The sequence below is a fragment of the Chinchilla lanigera genome, unplaced genomic scaffold, assembly GCF_000276665.1.
Source record: "Chinchilla lanigera isolate Chin_1 unplaced genomic scaffold, ChiLan1.0 scaffold00011, whole genome shotgun sequence".
Classification (NCBI taxonomy): domain Eukaryota; kingdom Metazoa; phylum Chordata; class Mammalia; order Rodentia; family Chinchillidae; genus Chinchilla; species Chinchilla lanigera.
The window spans coordinates 20,745,642-20,757,995 of NW_004955412.1; the positions used below are offsets into that span (position 1 = coordinate 20,745,642).

At 50.6% G+C, this 12,354-nt stretch overlaps 1 long non-coding RNA gene across 2 annotated transcripts in view; it reads left to right on the plus strand.

Moving 5' to 3' along the window:
• Positions 1–7,191, plus strand: part of LOC102009480 — a 7,760-nt gene extending 569 nt beyond the window's left edge. The window contains exons 2-4 of one of the 2 annotated variants that reach the window (XR_001232926.1): positions 4,288–4,611; positions 6,030–6,111; positions 6,667–7,191. This is a non-coding gene — a long non-coding RNA (uncharacterized LOC102009480). The remainder of the gene's footprint in view (positions 1–4,287; positions 4,612–6,029; positions 6,112–6,666) is intronic. The other variant, XR_260006.2, reaches the window with a different exon arrangement.
• The last annotated feature ends 5,163 nt before the right edge of the window (positions 7,192–12,354 follow it).

Sequence of the window (12,354 nt, forward strand, 5' to 3'; positions counted from 1 at the left end):
GCCGGGAGCCGGCGATCCGCAACAATGTGGAGCTGCCTGGGCGCCGAGGCGAGCCGCGCTCGTTCCTCTCCCTCTCTTTCTCTCACTCGCGAGCTCCAGCCGTGGAGTCCGTGATGTCAGCCCGGGGGGAGGGGTTAGCGTTAACCCACTCCTGGCCCGACGCGCGCCGGCCCGGCCCGACTCAGCCTCCGCCCGCCCTCCAGCCCGCACCTCCTAGGCCCAGGCAAAGGCGAACGCGAGCGGCGGCTGTGGGATCCCGCTCGGGCCCCCAGATGCCCCTTGGTCGCCTTTCAGCCCTGGAGAGGGCCGGAGGGAGGGCTGCCCGCCTCGGCCGCTGACAAAGGGAGGCAGTGACCCCTAGCGGCCGGCGTCGAGGAGAAGCTGCTCGGTGGGGGTGGAGTCAAGATGTGGTGCGGGTGGGGGGACGGGCGGCCGCGGAGGCGCCGTGCGGCGCACACTGGTTCTAGCAATGTCCGAGCTGCAAGGGCTTCTGCAGCCTTCTCCTCCAACCCTGACCCATTTCACAGATGAAACAAAACCCGATGAAACAAAGGCGCCTCGTCCAGGGCAGAAAGTACCAGAGATCCAACTAGAACTCTGGAGCCAGGGCTCCCTTTCTTCGGTATCGCCCGGACAGTGACAGGGAGGCAGCTCTGAGCGGGGCCAAGCGGAAGCTGCGGAGAAGCCCGCGGAGGGCATTAGTGGTTGAGAGAGGGTACTCAGGTTTCTGGTAGCCTGTCTTTATAATCCTACCGCCGCCAGGGGCTCCTTTTCCGATAATCGAAGCACTCTCCCTTCCCCCAAAGAAAGCACGAAGCCGAGCTCTGTTCCTTTTTTCCGCACTTCTGGGCGATTTGCGGAATTTCCACGAAAGTGGCCCATCCAGTCTGTCCCAGGCAGGTCAGGGACTTCCTGTCCCATCCTGTCACCACCCACCACATCCGGGTGTGGTCGGCGTGCTGCCAAGGCCATTGGCAGCCCGAAGCCTGCCCTCTCCCCCTCCCCTCTAGACCTCCTGTCCCCATCTGTGGCCCGCGGGAGGCAGACAGACAGGATTTCCTACTAGATGGCCGAGCTGTCCCCAGAGGCCTGACCAGACAATGCTCCCTTTGCCCTTTGCCCAGCCTCCAAGCGGGCAAGAGCAGAGGGAACCAGCTTGTTTCTGATAAGATGTAAATTTTGGGCCCTGGGAGTAGGAGAAGTTGAGGGAGGAGGGGTGAGGAGTGCACCACTTTCCCACTTTAGAGTGTCTCGGAGCCAGAAGTCAAGTTCAGCACTGGAGTGAACACTCTGCCTCCCACTTGCTGACCTCATCTACATTTGACACATGTAACTGGGCCTGTTTTTGTAGCAAAACACTGGGCCAGGCTTGGGATACACAGACATAGTCCTTGCATCTGTCCTTGCCCTTAAAGAGCTGGTGGCACTGGTGGGGAGAGACACTGTGTGGTGTGGGTTTGGTGGGTCACAGGGAAAGCGTCCAGTTTAGCCTGTGCTGGGGTGGATACTGGAAGGGAGCATGGGCTGAGCGAGTCACCTTTTAGACACAAGCACAGGAGGGCAAGGTATCGGGAGGCTGGGTTTAAGGTAGGGAGGCAGCATAAGGAAAGGTCAACAGTTAGGGGTGGGGTAGGTGCCCACAAACGGTTGGTCCTAACCTCAACCTAAACTGGGGGAGGGGACAGGTCCTCAGATCTCTGGGTCATGCCAGGTAGCCACCAAGTAGCCAAGGGGGTATTAAACTGAGGAGTGGCCTGTCAAATTCAGCTTGTGGTAGCCATTTGGACAGCCAGGAATTTTTCATCTGGTTGGCAAGTGCTTTAAGGGCCAGGGCTGAACTTGAATTCCTTCCTTAGACTGTGTACCTGGCACATGGTAGGAGCTGAATGGATGGATTTGAGAGGGCAATTCCAGATACACCAATGTCTGCCAGTTTCCTGCTTTTGTTCTCCTACTCTCTCCATCCTGGGGAGCAGGGTGATTCTTGAATTAACCACTCTTAAATGGGTTTGCAGAAAGGATATTCTTTGGGGGCAGGGCATGTCTTCCTGTGGATGAGTTGGTGAAGGAGATAGCAGCGATTAGGTGGCACCATATGGCTGTGCATTCATCATCTTTAAACAAGCAGGGAAGGCTGCTGGAAGGTTACATTTGACAGAGGCCCTGAAGGACATCAGATTTGGGCCAAGGGAGGCAGAAGAGAAAGAACAGTCTGTACCAAAGCATAGAGGTGCACTGAGGTAGGAGAGGTTCTGGCTGTGTGGGAATAGCAGATAGCTGAGTTTGCTTTTGCATTCTGGGGGTGTGCAGAAGCAAGGGACAGGTAGGTGCAGCCAGATTTTGAAATGTCTGTGAGGTCTCTTCCAGTGAGTGGTGTAAAAGAAGCACAGGACTTAACATCAAGAGAGCAGGCCCTGGTCCCCTACCCTTAAGCTACGAGCCCTGGAGTCATTCTTGCTTCTTCTCTCTTCTTTAACTATTATATTCTAATTTTAAAGCAAGCCTTGTTGATTTTGCCTTCATTCTACATCTTATGTCTATGACGTTGCTTTACTTCAGCTGTTATCACCCTGTCCCTGAGTTCCCTTAGCATACAATGCCAGCTGGCAGTATAGCCAGTACACACTGAGGGAAGGGAATAAGACAATGATCTAACACATGGGACCCTGGAGCTAGACTGCCCAGACTCAAATTCTTAAACATAATCTCTGACCCTCAGTAGCTGTGTGTCCTTGCCAAATGATTTAAGTTCTATACACTCAGATTTCTCATTGGTAGATAGAGGGAACTAACAGCACCTGCCTCATGGAGTTTTTGTTAGGATTAAATGAGTTAAACATTTTACTTGGAAGATACCTGGTGTACAAGGAAAATTGTTTAAGTGTTAGTCATCGTTATTACTGTACTCTGTTTCCCCACAAACAATTTTGCTCTTTTCTGCCATAGGAATGTGTGTGTGTGTGTGTGTGTGTGTATTAAGACTTTATTTTGAAATAATTTTGTGTGTACAAAAGAGTTGCAGAGATGGTACAGAATTTCTGTATTTTCTTTATCCAATGTCCCCCAAAGTTAATATCTTGTATAACCATGACACATCTATTAAAACAAAGAAATTAGCAATATAATATTATTAGTATAACAGTACTATTAAATGGACTACATAGATTCTAGTTGGATTTATTTATTTATTTGGACTTCCCTGGGTTTTCCCCTAATGTCTATTTTATGTTTTAGACTCCATTTACATTTAGCACTGGATTATCTTCTAATGTAAATGATTGGGTGGATGTCTGAGAACCTGCCTGGCCTGCCAGACTCTGGAGCAATTGTCCAATCCTCAGCAAGGCCTAGGGGGCCCTTGCCTGCTTCTACATCCTTGTCTCTCCCTGCTTCTGGACTTGTAGGAGCTGCTGAGCTTTCTTGACATTTCAGCCACCAAACCTCCCCTGCACCCATACTGTTCTATCTGCACCAACCTTCTTCTCCTTCTACTTTTCCTTTAGGGCTTAGTTTGCATATGTCGTTTCCTCACAGTGGGCAAGGCAAGTGCCGTCTTAGATCCTCCTGTGGCCCCTTTGCATACTCACTTCAGTCATCCTGTATAATGCTTGGTTCACTCCCCACTAGCCTGGCAGCTCCCCCGGCACAGAGACCATATCAGTTTTGGCCTTTGCTATCCCGAGGATGTAGAACTTGCCTGGTGTGCTGTAAACAGTTAATGAGAGTGTGGCTTGCCTCACAACCTGTGCCACCTTCTGCCAGTCACTTTCCTTTTCTGGGCTTCAGTTTTCTTACTTGGAGATGGAGGAATTTAATGTGTTCATGAGCTTTCAAATTGTATTTTGAGACTCTTAGACTTTCTTGTCTGTTCTAGTTTTAAATATTTAATTTATAATGTTTTGGTTGATTATACTGGGGACTGAACCCATGGCCTTTGCACTGAGCTACATCCTCAGTCCTATCCTTTTTTTTTTTTTTAAATTTGGGACAAGTCATGGTGAACTTATCATTCTCCTGCTTCAACCTCCCAGGGTGCTGGATTACAGGCATGTGCCACCATACCGTCCTCCCTTAATAGAAACTGTTTTAAAGAACGTGTTGTTTTCATGCACCTTAAACATTAGCCTTCTTAACAATTCTTCTTAATAGATCTTGAATTTCTTTTTAAAAAGTTTGCTTCAAAAGTTTGAAACTCCTAATGAATTATTCATTATATATTTTATGTTGTATGGTGTTGCATGATTTTTTTCTTTTTTCTTTTCTCCCCCTCCCCCATCCCTTTTGCAGGCAATAGTGAGCCACAGAAGATTTCTGCACAGAATCCCTGATGGGGAGCTATTGGGGCCATGCATTCAGGAGGGGAATCTGGCCACAACATGGGCTGGACAGACAGTGGAGGGAGTGAGAGCGAGGAGAGGGGCTGTCATGCAAGCCAGTGAGAAAAGGATCGAATGGAGGAGGGAGAGGGAGTTGCCAACAGTGTGTGGTGCTGTGGAAAGCAAGTGGGGATCCGAGGGGGTCTCTGGAAACAGTGACCTTGGAGGGCATGGTGCTGGTGGCCTCGCAGGGACAGAACCCAGATCAAAGGGAGAGGAGGAGCACATGGAGCAGGTATGTTCTCTGTGCTTGAGAAGCTTGGCTGTAGACAGGGCCGAATGAGATGATCACAAGCTTGGAGAGGGTTAAGAAGACAGGCCAAGGGGCTTCCTTCCTCCTTTTTGGTGGGAAATCAAACACTGCTGAGCATCCTTTAGTCAGAGGGAAGGTGGTAGTGGACAGCAAAGGATTGGAAAAGCAAGTGGAAGAAGTGAAAGATGGTATAATTTATACAGCAAGCCCTGGAGAGGGGAGAGCAGTGAGACTAAGGGTGGAAGAGGGGTGGCCTGGAAAAGGAGAAGAGGCATCTGTCTCAGTCTGCGGAAGGTGGAGAGAGCAGCAGAGGTGGATGGTTTGGGGTGGAAAGCAGAGAGATTAATAACAAGGTCATTGTAGTAGAGTGGGAACTGAAGTTACCTGCAGAGAGAGACTGGAGGGTGGCTTTAAATTTCAAGGAAGGCCAAAAGAGCAGAAGAGAGGTTTGATCAGGATCTTCCAGACCCTGCAGGAAAAAAGGAGTTTGTGGAAGCTATGTGGCTTCACGGGGAAGAATCAGGACATGTGGGCATAATCTTTGGGGAAGTAGGCCCCAGTGTAATCTAGGGGAGGCTGTGTAGGGATCTGGGCTGACCAACAATGGCAGGAAGTAGCAGTCAGTTTTTGGACAGAGGCTACAGGTCCATTTATCAGGGATGCTGCCCTTGGGCTCCTTGCCCTGGCACAGAGATGAGTCCCACATTCCCTCTTGGCTCTGAGACTTGATGACTGCAGAGCTGTCTGACAGCCCACTCGAACAGCAGGTGGCTGGGCTCGCCTTTCTCATCTACCTCAGATCTGAGGCAGTGAGGAGGTGACCAAACAGAGGCCGTCCCTCTCCTCAAAGCCCTCCTTCCCTCAGCCTCCACGGGATCTTTCAGACAGGCAGCTGTTCAGCTTGGAAAAAGCCCAAAGTCAACACAATAATGACTTCCCCTCCCAGCCATATCCTAGGTCTTCTGTGTCACTCAATAATTGGCTAATAAAGCTTGCTTTGATGTGAGGGGGACCCTATGAAGAGGTCCCCAAGATGGCCCAATCTCCTGAAATCAGTTGACAGGAGAAGAAAAAGCTGTTGATGGAGTAAGATAGGTCCTCGATCTGAGATTACTTGAGGCTGAGGGCAAGAGGAGAGGAGGAGAGGAGAAAGGATCCTGGGGATTGGGGTGGGGGTATGCCCAAAGCTCAGCCAACCCCAGGATGACCCCCCTGGCTTGGGTGCCCCCTTTTTTCCCTAACCTGACAGGATACCCTCACCCCAGGCAGTGCTCCTGGGAGCAACTTGGAAAGCATAGCCCCTAATCACTGTCATCATCCCCATGGTAGCTGTGGTGATTATGATGGTGCTTCTGTATCTCACAGTGCTCAGCAACATTTAATTATTGTTATTCTTACAGAGATGGCTGCAGAGCCTCCTATTGCCATGGCTGCCATTGCTCTTGGGAATGATCTGCGAACACAGCTGCACCCCATCTCCAGGTCTGTGATCTAATGCATCAAAGTGGAGCCAAGGTGGCTGATAGGCAGCCAGCCTCTCCCTGGGCTGTGTGTCTCAGGGATCTCCATAGCTATCCAGGTTGGAACTCTGAGGAATATTGAAAGGCCCCACTCTCATCTTGAGCAACCCAATTCTCCACAAAGGGATTTGGAAGACAAGTCAGTGTACATCCTGCATCTTGTCTAATGTCCTTCCTGATATTCCTGTGAGTCGCCACATCTGAATCTGAAAGATTCTCCATGTTGGTGGGGGCAGCATTCTCGCCGTGGGGTGGGCCAGTGATGCTGACCACAGGGTTCTGTGAGGATCCGCAGGAATCTTGGATCATGGGGATAGGAAGGGACTTGGCAGAGCTTCCACCTAGAACATGCCCAACTGAAGAAGAGGTGAAAGAAAGAGGACTTCGAGGAAGAGACACTCACCCTCACTCTCTTCCCTTAGATGGTGCCCCTCCATCTCCGGCTGGGTGGGGTGTGTGATCAGGATGATTTTCAGAGTGGGTCACTCATCCAGAGAAATCAAATTTTTTTTTGCAGGGACATATGGAAGCCAAGAGATGGAAGGGAAGAGCAGAGATCTCTGGCCAGTTCAAACGCAGCAGAGAAAATACGTGCAACATATTCTTGGGAGGAGACGAGGCTGGGAGTGTGTGGAACTGTGGATCTTTGCCTTGTCAGGTGTCCGCCCTTTCCAGGAAGGATCTGATGAAAGCTCTGTCACTCTGCCCTGAAACCTGCACAAATACACAAGGCTCATGTTTGCATGACCACCTGCTGAGGCCCAGCTGGGGCCCTGAGCCAAGAGCCCCGCTGTATGAAGGCTTCTTTGGAGAGGAGGCAGCCCTGAGCCCAGGCTCTCCGTGATCTGGGCTAATGAGGGACAGTGGTGACATGGAGAATCTCAAATGAGGAAAGGCTAAATCAGTTTCTATACAGTGAAGTGGAAAGAACAAGTCATATATATATATATATATATTCTGCTTACAATCCTGTAGAAATATCCACCTATAAAGCGAGAAATGGGAAGGCAACATGGAGAAATGAAAATAATTTGTGGGTAAAGATTTTTTATTTTAATTTTATTTAAAAATTTAGTATCATTATGAGGTTGCTTTAATAGCAGATTTAATATTTTTCTATAGTATGTAAAGTGCTTTTCCTGCAGAAAGGAGCTTCTGAATTGTATTTGGTATAGGTTAATATTAATATCCTGCGTTCCTTGGGCACAGACTTCTGGGGAGAGGTGTTCCAGGAGGGTGCATGAGGGCTGAGGGAGACGTCCAAAGGGTTGAGATGAGGTGCTGCTCAGGAGACAGCCGAGCAGGGAAGGATATTGCAATCTGCTGTTAGAAGTACTAGCCTTTTGCCAACCATGAGACCTGTGACAAAAAGAGGGACAAGTTCTCCTGGATTGTCTGTGACCGAGGGGCTCCAATGATGTAGGATTTTCTGTGCTAAAGCTAGGAAGTTCCTGATAAATCAGGACCAATCAGCCACCTATTAATGAGCTTCTTGACCTTCTGAGCCTCAGTCTTCTCACTTGTAAGATGGTGCTGATGACCTCCGGGACCTTTGTATAAGCACTCTAAGAGCTCCACACTCTTCATACCTTTTGGGGATGGGTGATTATTACTTGTGGGGTGGGCTGGTGGAGGGGTCGGGGAGGGTTCTTCCCAGTCTTGAGAGCTGAGAGATCAAGACCCTGTCTGGAAGCCAGTGTGGTGCCTCATGCCTGTGATCCCAGCACTTGGGAGGTTGAGGTAGGAGGACTGCTGAGAGTTTGAGGCCAGCCTGGGCTAATTGAGTTCAAGGTCAGCCTGAACTGCATAGCGAGACCCTGTTTCAAAACAAAAAACGACAACAACAAAAGACGCTGGATGAATACCATGATTATATATGCAAGCTTAAGGCAATCAGCTTCTCACAATAAACGTGTATGGGAGCTGGGAGTATAATTCAGTGCTGGAGCACTTGGCTAACGTGGGTGAGGTCCTGAGTTTGATCCCCCGCACTGCAAAAAAAAAAAAAGAAAGTAGATCAAACCAAACCAAAACAAACAAAAAGCAAAAGGAAATATTTATGGGCCACCTGTGACCAGGTATGTGCTAGACATTGGGATAAAGCTGTGAACATCTGAGATGTGCTCTTGTTCCTGGGACCAAAGTCTACTGGGGAAGGCAAGGATCCACAGGAAGGGGTCAGAGAGGATCAGGAAATGTGTCTGAGGTAAGCAGAACCCTGAGGTGTGGGGCCTTTGAGCCAGGGATGTTGTGTTGTAGGGAAATGAGCAGAAGGAAAGGAACCTGAGGCCCAAGGCCCGGTACATGCAGGACAGAGTGGTGCAGTGGGGCTGGCCGTGCATGAGTGGAGTGTGAGAGAGGGGCCTGGGAGGTGCATGTTCCCACTGTGTGGACCTTGTACACTGCCTTATTTTTGGGTCGAATTCCTAGGGCAGCAGGAGGCTGTGGTAGGACTGGAGCAAAGCAAGCACTTTCACACCTGTCCACTCAGTAGCTCCCGTGCATATCATTAAACTCCAATACAAATGATGAGGGACTGTGCTAAAAGGGCATTCCTGACCCGGGACTGGTTTGTCCTGTGAGACCCAGGTCCTAGGACCTGACTGTGCGGCTTTGTCTGCTCTGCTCTAAGGGCCCTTGACCTAGCCTGTCTGCAGAGGGACCCTGCAACACCCAACCTGGTGCACCCATCTGCATGTTCTCCTAACAGGGGCCAGTCCGCCTGGCATAGGTCACCACAGTGTGTCTGCATGGGCTTGATGGTTGTGTGGCAGTGGCGCTCAGGGTGTGCTGGGGACTCACACAGCCCATGCAGCTGATAAATCATGAGCAGGTATATTCACCTTGCCAGGAATGAGGAGATAGGTGTGCACCTATATGTATGTGTGCACACACAGGCCTGTGCACACTCATTTAGATTCACTGATATTTATGCCTACATTTTCATTGCAACTGCAGCAAGCTCACAGAAACACTCCCTGCTACCTGAATGAGATGCATAAACATGACATTATATTCATCGCAGAGATACCGCTCCAGCACTGACACACATATGTTGTAAATGCTGTCTATACCATCTCAGATAGACGCCTGCACACCTGTGCTGGTCCACACCCCCCCTCACATCCTACAGATATGTCATGAGGATTCAAAAGGAACATCCAGATAAAGCATTTAACTCAGTGCCTGGGACATAGGACTTTGCATGATAGTTTAATAAAGTTACATATGATTATATTAAGATATTTTAATGTATGCACATATATTGACACACACATACTAGTGCACATATACACTGCCCCATATGTGCTTTTAAAAGGAGGTACAAACACAAGAACTTCACCCTTTCACAAAACTGAGGCATGCAGTCTCCTGTACACAAGCAAGCTTACCCTCAGACCCGCAGGTTGCTGTAGTTTGCTCTCCTAGTTGCACCTACGCACAATCACAACAGCAATAATAATCATAGCAAAAACAGGTTGGGTGATTGCTTTATATTTTCCCAAGGGCTTTCAAACCTGTAATCTCATTTGATCCTCACAGCAGCCCCATAGGATGGGTGGGTGGAGCCGGCATTATTGCCCCAGGTTTATGGCTGGAGAGCCAGCAGCCAGGGGGGTGAAATATGCCCACCTGGGAGGTGGCCAAGAACCCGTATCTGACTTGATAGCACATGTCCTTGGCCCTCAGATGTTAATTTGACAACCTCCAGTCCTCAGTATGGAAAGCAGTGGCTAGTGCAGGGGACTGCTAGGTTCTTGATTCTGGTCAAAACATTTTCTGGAATCAACCCTGGCTGAGAAGTGGGAATTGGAGGCTGATAAAGGGAAACCGCCATCATTAGAAATCCCATAAAGCCTCATTTACAACTCCCTGTCAGATGAAAGGAGCAACTGAATGTGTTGGAGGGAAAAGCAAATACTGATTTCCTTTAGGACAGCTCAGCCTCAGACAGCTGATCCCTGATCCCTGGAGGGCCCGGAAGTTCAGGGATGAGGATGTCCTATTCTTTCTGGGGTTTCCCCAACTCTGCACTTCCTCTCCCCTCTGTCTGTCTGGTCTGTGGATCCTTGGGCTCTGGTTCAGGGGAGGAGAGGGAAAAAAAGACAGAGGAGGGGTGTCCCTGCCCTCAGAGACCCTCTTTGCTGACACACTTACAGTGGGAACTTCCTTCTTCCACCAAGTTCTGTCTCCTGCTGCGCTGGGGCAGGAGTGCCCTGCAAATCCCCTTCACCCGGACTCAGAGCCAGTGGCTTTCAAAGGTGATCAGAGCACCCTTCAAAGGCTGGTGCCCACTAGGGAAGTAGCCTGTCCTTTGACTTCTGCGGCTGGGTCACACTGGTTTCATCATCATGGTGGGCCTTGCCTGCACAATGGGGATGGTAAGACCAAACTCATAGTGCCGTGTGAGGAGCAGAGGAGAACAGGTGTACAGAGCCCACAACACAGCTCCTGGTACAGGGCTGGGCCCATGCTGCCAGGGCTGCCCCCTGCCCTGGCAGCTTCCTGTGAAATGCCTTCACTGCCAAGGCTGGAGGGCGGCCTCCTGGGTGCGCCGGCTCTGGCTGGGAGGGAGGGAGGGGCAGGGAGGGGACATCTGTTTGACACTCTTGTCAGCATCCGTTACCTGGTGTGTATTTTCCCAGGAGCTGATTACATTACAGCATGTGTTGATAAACATTTGGAGTCGGAGAAGAGAGGAAACTGAGCAGAATTTTAAGCGGGTAGTGGTTTGGTCAGGAGATGCTGAGAAAGAGTTGTCTGGGATGAGCTGGAGGAGAAGATGAGGGACCTTGTCTGGAGGCTTCTTAGCCTGCCTGGCTCCTTTCTCTTTCGGATTTCTCTCCTCCCCTACTGCTCCAGCCCCCAGAGAGCACCTACACTTGGTCCTAGAGACAGTATATTATAGCAGAAGAGGTGTGGGGTTTGGATGTCAGCCAGTCATGAGTTCTAACCCGAGCTCTAGAGTAAAGATTCAGTGAGAAGACATTCACCATGCCTGCCACACAGAGGTCAGCCCTCCGAAAATGCTGGCTGATCTCCTCTTGTGCTCCATTTCCCTGTGCTCTGGGTGTTAGGCAACCCTCTCCTATTTCTATGTTGTACTAAGAGAAGGCACGTTCACATTCTTTCTGACAGTCTTTTCTATAGCTGGCCCTGGTTAGGACTGGGACAGGCAGCTCAGGCTGAGTGTCTGGAACACTTATATGGCAGCTGGGGCTGAGTAATTATTTGTGTAGTTATTCGCCTGCTGTTGTTCCCCCACCCTACTCCACAAACTCCTGAGGACAGGGGCTGTGTTTGCCTGGTCACATGCAATGCTCAGGGCCTGAGCAGGAACTGGCGGGAAAGAACTACTCTCAGCCATCTGATGGGTCTGGAGAAGAATGGCCAAGATAGCACATCTCAGAGTCCCTTGCTGTCTTACTGCTCCACTGTTTCAGAATCTAGAGCACTGGCTGTACCTCTCCCTTGGCTGTTGGCATAGATTTCCTTGGAAGAACACTTCTTCCGTGTGGCTCTAGTTTCTCTGAGGTTGTTCTTGAGGACAAGGACACGTAGACTTACGAGAAGGATGTGCAGCTGCCCCTCAAACTCCCTGGATGTGTGTAAAGAAATGCAAGAATGGACGTGCGAATGCTGCTGTTCTGTTCCCCTGCTCCCTCTGTGTGTGTGTGTTCCAGAAGGCACCTGCCACTGCAGCCTGCTTCCAGCTGTGCTGGGTGCCTCCTCTCCCCATGGGGTTGTCCCAAGTGGGACAAGAACAACGGGCCCAGCGCCACCTAGCGGCCAAGGGGCCCAGGAGTCGCGTGTCTCCTTTCCCAGCCTATGGGACCAGCGGACTGCCCACCTCGAACAGTCTGGAAGCTCCGGCCGCTGCCTCTGACGGTCCGGTTCCCTGCGGTCCAGAGGGTGCGGAGACTTCCAGGGAGCGTACCTCTCTTTCCAGGTTCCCGGGGTACCCCCACGACAGTGAGCTGGGTCAGACGCCTGAGGACCCACGAAGTGGCCCTCCCCCCACATTTCGTGTCCTCACTACTGCCCCTTTCTGCCACAAAGAGGCCACTGATTAGGAGTAGTTGGGTTGTGGAAGGGACGCTGAGGACACACGCGCTGCTGGACACACATACACACAGACATGCACACTCACATGCACACGTACACCCTCTGCCTTCCACAGGGCCCACCACCCTGGGGCTGGGGG